Source organism: Palaemon carinicauda, chromosome 17 (genome assembly GCF_036898095.1).
Source record: "Palaemon carinicauda isolate YSFRI2023 chromosome 17, ASM3689809v2, whole genome shotgun sequence".
Taxonomy (NCBI): Eukaryota; Metazoa; Arthropoda; class Malacostraca; order Decapoda; family Palaemonidae; genus Palaemon; species Palaemon carinicauda.
Genome location: NC_090741.1, coordinates 65,317,717 through 65,328,139, shown reverse-complemented (window position 1 = coordinate 65,328,139; position 10,423 = coordinate 65,317,717). Strand labels below are relative to the sequence as shown.

At 38.5% G+C, this 10,423-nt stretch overlaps 1 protein-coding gene across 1 annotated transcript in view; it reads right to left on the bottom strand.

The window, feature by feature from the left end:
* Positions 1–10,423, bottom strand: part of LOC137656834 (peptidylprolyl isomerase domain and WD repeat-containing protein 1-like) — a 387,155-nt gene that overhangs the window by 269,951 nt on the left and 106,781 nt on the right. The window lies entirely within an intron of this gene.

Below are 10,423 nucleotides of genomic sequence, written 5' to 3'. Positions count from 1 at the left end.
CTTCAAGTGTGACAAGACCACACTTCCAATGATTTATTTTTTTTTTTCTCTGAAAGCGACAATATTCCTCTATATTGGAGAAATTCAAAATCTTTTCAAAAATGTAAAACAAAGGGTTTTCTCTTAAAATAACGATGAGAAATGTATTAATTAGTGTGATTTGGGTTAATAATGGATGGGCCTATTATATAAATTACAGCGGAAATTTAATTTGAAATGGTAGAGTTTACTTACCAAGATTGAAACTCTTGTTTAAGAAATTTTACAACAGTAACCAATATTAAACGCAAAAAAAGGAAAATCGAGAATCTAACATACGCACATCATAAAAAACAATAAAACATATAATAGGAAATGCACATAAGTTAAATGTGGTTTTGAAATTAAAAAGTGTTATATATATATATATATATATATATGTGTGTGTGTGTGTGTGTGTGCTTTATAACATATCAATTATATGGAGATTATTCAGACAGAGAGAGAGAGAGAGAGAGAGAGAGAGAGAGAGATATCAGCAAGTAAAAAGATGAACGCACGAATGATGAATACATATAAAAGTAGAAAAGAATAAAAAAATAATTGAACAAGCGAAGCAGTAAAGACAATCCAGAGTAGAGAGAGAGAGAGAGAGAGAGAGAGAGAGAGAGGAGAGAGAGAAATCCGCAAATTAAAAAAACTGAACGCACGAATGATGAATAATATAAAAGTCGAAAAGAATAAAAAAAATAATTGAACAAAAGAGCAGTAAAGACAATCCGAGTACAAAGAGAGAGAGAGAGAGAGAGAGAGAGAGAGAGAGAGAGAGACTCCCCCGATCTGCATTCCAATCTATTCGAGTCTTCCAATGAATTTTAAGAAGGGACTTCGGCAAAGCGTCCACCCAACCAACCCCCATGTCTAACCCCCCCCCCCCCCCCCACCTTGCCACTCACGAACGCCAGGTGGGATTCCATAAGAAAATATCCAGACTTACATTGAGATCGAATTAGAGGAGATTCAGATGGGGAAGGGGGAGAAGAGGAGGAGGGAAGGGGAAGGGGATGGGGAAGAGAGGCAGGGGGAAGGGAAAGGGATGGGGAAGGGAAGGGGATGAGATGAAGGGAAGGGAGAAGAGGGAAGCGAAGGGAGAAGAGGGAGGGGAAGGGGAAGAGGAAGGGAGAAGGGGAAGGGAAGGGAGAAGGGGAAGGGAGAAGGGGGAGGGAAAGGGGAAGGTGAAGAGAAAGAGGAAGGGAAGGAAGAGAGAGGCAAAGAGAGGAAGGGAAGGAAGGGGGTAGAGGGAGGGAAGAGAGGAAGGGAAGGGAGAGGGGAAGGGGTAGGGGAAGAGGAAGGGAAAAGGGGGGGGGGAGGGGTATGGGAAGAGGAAGGGAAGGGAAACGGGGGAGGGGGAAGATGAAGAGAAGAGAAAAGGGAAGGGGGAGGAAGAAGGAAAGGGAAGGGGGAACAGGAAGAGTAAGGAGGAGGGGGAGGGGGATGGGAAGGGGAAGAGATGGAGGGAAGGGAGAAGAAAGAGGGGAAGAGAGGAAGGGAAGGAGGAGAAGAAGGAGGGGAAGCGAGGAAGGAAAGGGAGAAGAAAGAGGGGAAGAGAGGAAGGGGAGGAGAAGAAGGAGGGAAGCGAGGAAGGAAAGTGGGAAGAGGGAGGGAAGAGAGGAAGAGGGAGGGGAAGGGAAGAAGGTAAGGAGAAGGGGAGGGGGAGGGGAAGGTAACAGGAAGGGGAAGAGGTAGGAAGGGCGAAAGCGGGAGGGGAAGGGAAACAGGAAGGGGAAGAGGTAGGGAAGGGAGAAAGGGGGAGGGGAAGAGGAAGGGAGAGGAGGGAGGGGAATATAGGAAGGGAAGGGGAAGGGGAAGAGGAGCGAGAAGAGGAAGAGGGGAAGGAAGGGGGGAGTATAGCTTCTCTGGTAAATCACATGGTCTTGCTTCACTGGCTTCTTATTTGTTTGATAATTAGTAGCAAGATTTAGTTTCTTGTGTAGATATTAACGCGAATATTTATATTATTTTCTACTTATTAGTAAGGATATTTATTTTCTTGTTTATTCGTTAGTTGGAATAATATTCCATCATTATATCTATTTAATTGTGTTGTCTCATTTACTTTCTGTTTATCTACTAGAAGATATATTTACTTTCGTGTTTATTTATTAGTTGGATTTGTTTATAGTCATATTTATTTAATTTCTTAGCTGCCATTTGTTTTATTTTTTATTTACTTGTGTGTTTATTTTTGTTTTTGTTTTGTTAATGGGACAAATCGTTTCTAATTATTTCTATTTAATTTCCATATTTGTCATTAATTTCTTGTTATTCACTTATATATTTATTATTGGGAATACTTTCCTATAATTATATCCATTTAAGTCATGGTATGACAATGAAACAATCTCCAACAGATTTAGGAGATGTAAGAACAAAGCCCTCAGAAGAGTATTGGGAATTAAATGGCATGACAGGATTAGAAATGAAACTATAAAAGAGATTACTCGAGTGCCACACGTAGATGAGATCATGGTGACGGGTAAATGGAGATGGCTTGGCCATCCTCTTCGCACTCCCCAAGAAGGATTAGTTCACCAAACTTTTAACTGGGCTCCACAAGGCACTAGAAGTGTAGGAAGACCCAGGCCTAAATGGCTGAGGATTATGAAGCGTGAAGTAGGAGATGATGAATGGAGAAATATTGATTTAAAAGCTCAAGATAGAGACGAATGGCGAAATCTAACAGAAGCCCTTTGCGTCAATAGGCGTAGGAGATGATGATAAATTCTTACCTATCATCTATTCAAATATTTTATTGATAATTTTGACAGCATCTAGGAGAATCAGAAATTCTGGCTTCAAAGGAATCTCATTTGATTGATAACTAGTTAGAATATTAATTTTTATTTGTTCATTTCTGTAGAATCTAAGATAATCAAATGTTCTCCTTTAATGAGATCTTTTCCGTTTGATTAGTAAACTGAATATAGAGAATTATCTATATGTTTATCCAGTTAGTTATTCTTCATCAGTGGGACTGTTTAGAGAGAGAGAGAGAGAGAGAGAGAGAGAGAGAGAGAGAGAGAGAGAGAGAGAAAATTCTGATGGCAATACAAATAAAACTTCCGAACTCTAACACGATACCTTCTGTTTCAGGAAAAGTAAAAAAAATGCTGAAACTTCTGACATATAAAAGAAAAACAACTATGTTCTTTTTGGCAATTGCTTCACCATTATGGCATAATGATAACAATGTAACAAGCTATGCCAACTTCTGAAGTAATCTGCAAAAGAAGAAAATGCTGATACGACTCTCACAGGAAACTAAAAGTTAAAAAAAAAAAAGATCCATAACTTTACCTTTTTTTTTTTCTTTTTACTGAGCAGCAAAAGGACAATGATAGTTAGGGCAAAATCTGATCCCAGCAATTTTGAGAACTTGAGGGAAAGAGAGGCAGAATTTAATATTGTTAGTAACATTTACTGTGACCGAAAAAACAGAGAGAGAGAGAGAGAGAGAGAGAGAGAGAGAGAGAGAGAGGACTAAAATGTGTAAATATCTATCAATGAAAAAAAAACATGTCTGGAAGCAGAGAGAGAGGCGACTAAAATTTGTATATATATATCAACGAAAAAAATGTCTGGACGCACATAGAGAGAGAGAGAGGAGAGGAGAGAGAGAGAGGAGTAAAATTTGTAAATATCTATCAACGAAAAAAATGTCTGGACGCACATAGAGAGAGAGAGAGAGAGAGAGAGAGAGAGAGAGAGGCAAATAAAATTTCTAAATATCTAGCAACGAAATAAATATGTCTGGACGCACAGAGAGAGAGAGAGAGAGAGAGAGAGAGAGAGAGAAAGAGAGAGAGGATTAAACTGTGTAAATATCTATCAACGAAAAAAATATGTCTGGAAGCAGAGAGAGAGAGAGGCGACTAAAATTTGTAAATATCTATCAACGAAGAAACATGACTGGAAGCAGAGAGAGAGAGAGAGAGAGAGAGAGAGAGAGAGGACTAAAATTTGTAAATATCTATCAACAAAAAATATGTCTGGACGTACAGAGAGAGAGAGAGAGAGAGAGAGAGAGAGAGAGAGACTAGATTTGCGAGAATGTTTTACCAAAAACCTTGACAAAAATAAAAGCCGATATATCCGGGGGGATGATTGAAATCCTCCGCACCACTGCAAAGAGGATTTGTGGAAGTGATTGTGAAGTGCAGGATCCTCCGAGCATGGTTAAGGACACCCTCCTGTCTCGCCATATTTCAGAACGTATATACGAGGGATAGAGACACGCAAATAACACGGATAGCCAGATAGAGACACAGGAATAACACTGATACTCAAATAGACACAAACAACACGATACCCAGATAGAGACACGAACGACACGGATACCCAGATAGAGACACGAACGACACGGATACCCAGATAGAGACACGAACGACACGGATACCCAGATAGAGACACGAACGACACGGATACCCAGATAGAGACACGAACGACACGGATACCCAGATAGAGACACGAACGACACGGATACCCAGATAGAGACACGAACGACACGGATACCCAGATAGAGACACGAACGACACGGATACCCAGATAGAGACACGAACGACACGATACCCAGATAGAGACACGAACGACACGGATACCCAGATAGAAACACGAACGACACGGATACCCAGATAGAGACACGAACGACACGGATACCCAGATAGAGACACGAACGACACGGATACCCAGATAGTCATGCGAATACACAGATACCCAGATAGAGACACAGGAATAACATGGATACCCAGATAGAGACATGCGAATAAACAGGTACCCAGAAAAACACATACGAATAACACTGATACCCAGATAGAGACAGGAATAACACGGATACCCAGCAAGAGACAGAATAACACGGATACCCAGATAAAGACACAAGAATAACACATATACCCAGATATAGACACGTGAATAACATAGACACCCAGATAAAGAAACGCTAATTACACGTATTCCCGGACATAGACATGCGAATAACACAGATACCCAGATAGACACACGCGAATAACATGGATACCCTGTTAGAGAAACGTGAATAGCATGTATACCCAAATAGACACACGCGAATAACATGGATACCCTGTTAGAGAAACGTGAATAGCATGTATACCCAAATAGACACACGCGAATAACATGGATACCCTGTTAGAGAAACGTGAATAGCATGTAATACCCAAATAGACACACGCGAATAACACGGATTCCCTGTTAGAGAAACGTGAATAGCATGTATACCCAAATAGACATAAGCGAATAACACGGATACTGAGATAGAGAGACTCGAATCACTTGGATACCCTGTTAGAGAAACGGGAATAACACGGACACCCAGATAGAGACACAAATAACACGGATACCCAGATAGAGACACACCAATAACACTGCTACCCAGATAGACACACGTGAATAACACGGATACCCAGATAGACACACACGAATAACACGGATACCAAGATAGACACACGTGAATAACATGGATACTCAGATAGAGACACACAAATAACGCAGATACCCAGTTAGAGACGTGCGAATAACACGGATTCCCAGATAGAAACACGGGATAACACTGATACCCTGATAGAAACACGCGAATAACACGGATACCCAGATAGAGACAGAGGAATAACACTGATAGCAAGAAACCCAGATAAAGACACGCGAATAACACGGATACCCAGATGGAGACACGCGAATAACACGGATACCCAGATAGAGACACGCGAATAACACGGATTACCAGATGGAGACACGCGAATAACACAGATACCCAGATAGAGACACGCGAATAACACAGATACCCAGATAGAGCCACGCGTATAACACGTATACCCAGATATAGACCCGCGTATAACACGGATACCCAGATAGAGACACGCGAATAACACGGATACCCAGATGGAGACACGCGAATAACACAGATACCCAGATAGAGACACGCGAATAACACAGATACCCAGATAGAGCCACGCGTATAACACGTATACCCAGATATAGACCCGCGTATAACACGGATACCCAGATAGAGACACGCGAATAACACGGATACCCAGATAGAGACACGCGAATAACACAGATACCCAGATAAAGACACACGAATTACCAGGTAAGTGGGAAATTAAATGTTTACGGCCTTATATTGCGTTATAAATTTTATCATTTATGGTCTTCTATGACAGGATAAATATGTACTGTGTTTACTATATTGTTTGACATGATTATGAAGTATCTAATGACTCCTGTGTCATGTGATAAACATTACGGACTTCTATGACAGACGATAAATAATTACTGAATTTACAAACTCACTTGGTATGTTAATTGAATATTTAATCAGATACGTGAAATGCGAAAGTAAAGCATAAACATTTATGAAATTACATGGTAATGAAGCATATACACTTACGTGGAATATAATATTCAAGTATTAAAGGATTTTCATGGCATAGAAAATTCAGTACTTATAAATTCCCTTGGTATTCAGAACTGGGAGTACCACTGGATTACAGTTTCATGCGAAAATGAAGTATTTATACACCTTAGTGAAAAATATGTGTTAAGGGTTCTACGGGACGTAAGAAAATCAAATGTTTATAGACTTAAGTGACATACAAAGGTTATGTGCTTGCAGACACAAGTGCCGTCCAAAGAATTGAATGTTTACGAAAAAATATGACGTAAATAATTTAAGTTTTTATGAACTTATGAAGAAAAGCAAAACTTAAATGTTAAAGGACTTGAGTGCCCTATGGAAATTAACTGTTAATTGACCTCAGTATCATACCAAAAGTAAGTGTTTACGAACTAAGTGGCGTTAAGAAATGAAGCTTTTTTACAGAACGGAGTTTCACATCAAAATAAGTGTTTACTGAACTCAGTCACTTACAAGAATTAGATTTCTGGACCTCAGTGACATACTAACTCAAGTACTTACTGACTTACATTTAAGGTGCGTATGCAAATCCAGTCTAAATGGAATATACGCGGCATACGAAGATTAAATGTCCACGGGCATAAGTGGCTTATGGAAGTTGAGTGTTAGACTTTTCCCTTCAGTTGATCAAGGGAATACAAAGGACGAAAAGTAATTCAAATTTTTGTATGTTCTATTAAATCTGATTCTAAAGTAACAACTTAGATAAATAGAATTGACACTTTGTATTATTTTCTTTGTTTATATTCGTTGATTATTTTATGGTAATGTTACATTGTTATGGATGACCGGTGTCACATTAACGCCCGGGGTCTTCAATCATTGTCTTATTCCCTCAGAACTTTATTTTTTAAAAATTATCTCTATTAAGAAATGTAGATTTGTATTATGTTAATGCATAATCCTCATTCATCTCTTTTTTTCTGTTTTCAAGATTTGTGTTTTTGATTAATATGTTTATATTGATGTCAGGTAGATTTTTAAATACGTTTAATTTCTCTTGGAATTTCTTGGATTTTTACAGAAGAAGAAGAAGAAGAAGAAGAAGAAGAAGAGAGAGAGAGAGAGAGAGAGAGAGAGAGAGAGAGAGAGAGAGAGAGAGAGAGTTCTCAATTGGAATGGTTAATATAAGAGTTATCTCTTGATATGATAATTCCAATTTCAATAAAATGAAGAAAAAAAAATTCCGCTTATGATTTCTCAATAAGAAAGACCACGATATTAAATTGAAATGAAAAAGGAATGAATTGGAGATTACAAAAGAATCGAAAGAAAAAAATAATAAAATAAAAAAGGGGATTAAAAAGGAATTGAAATGCAGAATGAAACATGAAAAACCAATAGGAAATACGATTTAAAAAGAATTGCAGAGAAAAAAAAATGAAATAAATACTAGAGGAAATGGAAGGAATAAAAAAGAAATTGAAACGCAAAAAAATAAATGTTAAAACAGATGAAAATAGAAGGATGAAAAACAAAATGAGAAGCGAAAACAATATGTTAAAATCATAGGATAAAAGTAAAGAGATATATATTAAAATAAACTATTCAATAAATAAAGATTATATTGAAGTATTACCATTAATATATTACTATAAAAATATAAAACAAGAAGATAGCAAGGAGCAATAAGCATCAATAACCACCACACACACACACACACACACACAAAAAAAAGAAAAAAAAAGATAAACACGAAATGGATTGACGTGATAGACTCTCCCAGTTAATTGCAAATTAGGAAATTATGATAAACGAGATATGTGACGTCACACAGGACCCCGTTCTGAACCCAAAAATTAAGGTCTCAGATTTCATCTAAAATTAGATCATCAACGAAAACGTAATGTCACACACGAAAATTCTCCTAATTTCAAGTTACATAAGTTTAAAGGTTTAAAGGTCTCTCATGAATGGCATAGGCAAGGGACAGTGACATTGCCCTATCAAGCAGGACAATACCCTAGAGACTGACCATATATACATATGATTAGCACCCAAGCCCCTTCTCCACCCAAGCTAGGACAAAGGAGGGCCAGGCAATGGCTGCCGATGACTCAACAGATAGACCTACAGGCTCCCACAAACCCCCATCCTTAGCTCACAAGGATGGTGAGGCTGCAAGGACCAAAGGAAGTAACGAGTTTGAGCGGGACTTGAACCCTTGCCTTGCAAACTCCAGGCAAGGACGCTACCATCAGTATGAAAATATGTTATTTAATTGTTCCCGATATTCTATCATTATTACTATGGTTTCATCGATTATTGTTGATTACGGTGTGCCTCTTAAATAAACAACATGGCTCAGGTGGAACAAGGGAAATAACAACGTCACAGTCACTATCACATTCATCCTTTGAGTGATGAATCAGGGAATACCTCCTTCTGCTTTAAAAATTCCATTATTATTTTTTTTTTTTTTTTGGGGGGGGAAGGGGTTAATGTCAGTCTACAGACTCGTGGCTTACGTAAAGTGTGGTGTTCCGGGTTACAAACTGCTTCCTTGCTAGGAGCCCATCACTTTCCTACCTCTACGTTTCAAGCAGCATGCTCTTCTGCACAAGCCCTCGGGCTATATCGGTTCCTACCTTCTAAAGTTTTTTATTATTATTATTATTATTATTATTATTATTATTATTATTATTATTATTATTATTATTATTATTATTATTATTATTATTATCTTTCTATTCCCTTTATGACGCTTCAGCGATATCCACCCTCTCCATTTTTTTTTCTTAACCTAAATACGCTTAATACAGATCACATCTCAAAGGCTTTTTATATTCTTATGGACATGAGTGACCTCAGAATTTGCCATCTACAATACCATGGCATTTATCATTCAGTGATACCAGAGCGTCACTTTCCTGAGATGACGTATGAAGATTGTATATCCCCGTGGAATTACAAAGCAAGAAGGATAGCAAATAAAAATAATGTCAAGAATAGCCATGATTTTGGTTGTAAACGTCTTGTTGAGACAAGCTTTCTTGGATACAGAAGACAAACTAATTGGTGTTTTGCCAAATCAGGTGAAAATATTCTTTTGAGGAAACATTACAACAAAAATACAGAAATATTAAAAACTATTTAATAAACTCCCCATTCAAGGAAACATCTCTATTCTACATAGCTTCTTTTCAGCTCACTTGAGGTAAAATCTCTTGTGAGACTTTCTGGTAAAATGCTGTCCAACACACATTATTTTGTCTGTCTGTCTGGTTGATTCTAGCTATGTAAATATGAATAACTGAACGTTGCCAACTATTCGCATATTTTACTTATCCAAAATACTGGATCTTTGTCACTAAAACTTGTCACAGAGCATCCTTGATTAAAGGACATTCCAAATGGGGCCCCTAAAAGAGTAGATAATCAATAAGAGAAAAGGTACCGAAATCAATTTAATAACCTTCTCTTCTTGAATTACTGGGCAAAGAATAACAGAACTTACCTGGAAGTAATCTTAGGCATTGAAGATTCATATTAATAATGATAATAATTAAGCCCACAGCAGAAAAGGCCCAAAATCCTGTTTATGAAATCTCAACACTCTCACTCTCTCGAACTTTAAGCTTTCTCCTCCTGACGGCGTCGCTGGAGGAGGAGGAGGAGGAGGAGGAGGAGCTGTCACGTGCAAAGACGCCCCTGGGAGCTCCTCGGAGCCATCAGTTTCATTTGTATTTTTCGACTCTTACTCCGTCGTTTGGAGCAGTCAGCCATAATTATCTGGGCGTGAAAAATGGAGGGAGAGTGTCGCCAATGAAAAATGGCCACAACGAGATGTTCTAGGAAGGAGGAGGGAGAGGAAGAGAGGAGAAGGAAGATGAGAAGAGAGGGAGAAGAACGGGGGAGGGGTAAAGAGGAAGAGAAGAGGAAGAGGGATAACAAGAGGAAGATGGAGGAAGTGTGTCGCCAATGAAAAATGACCACAACGAGATGTTCTAGAAA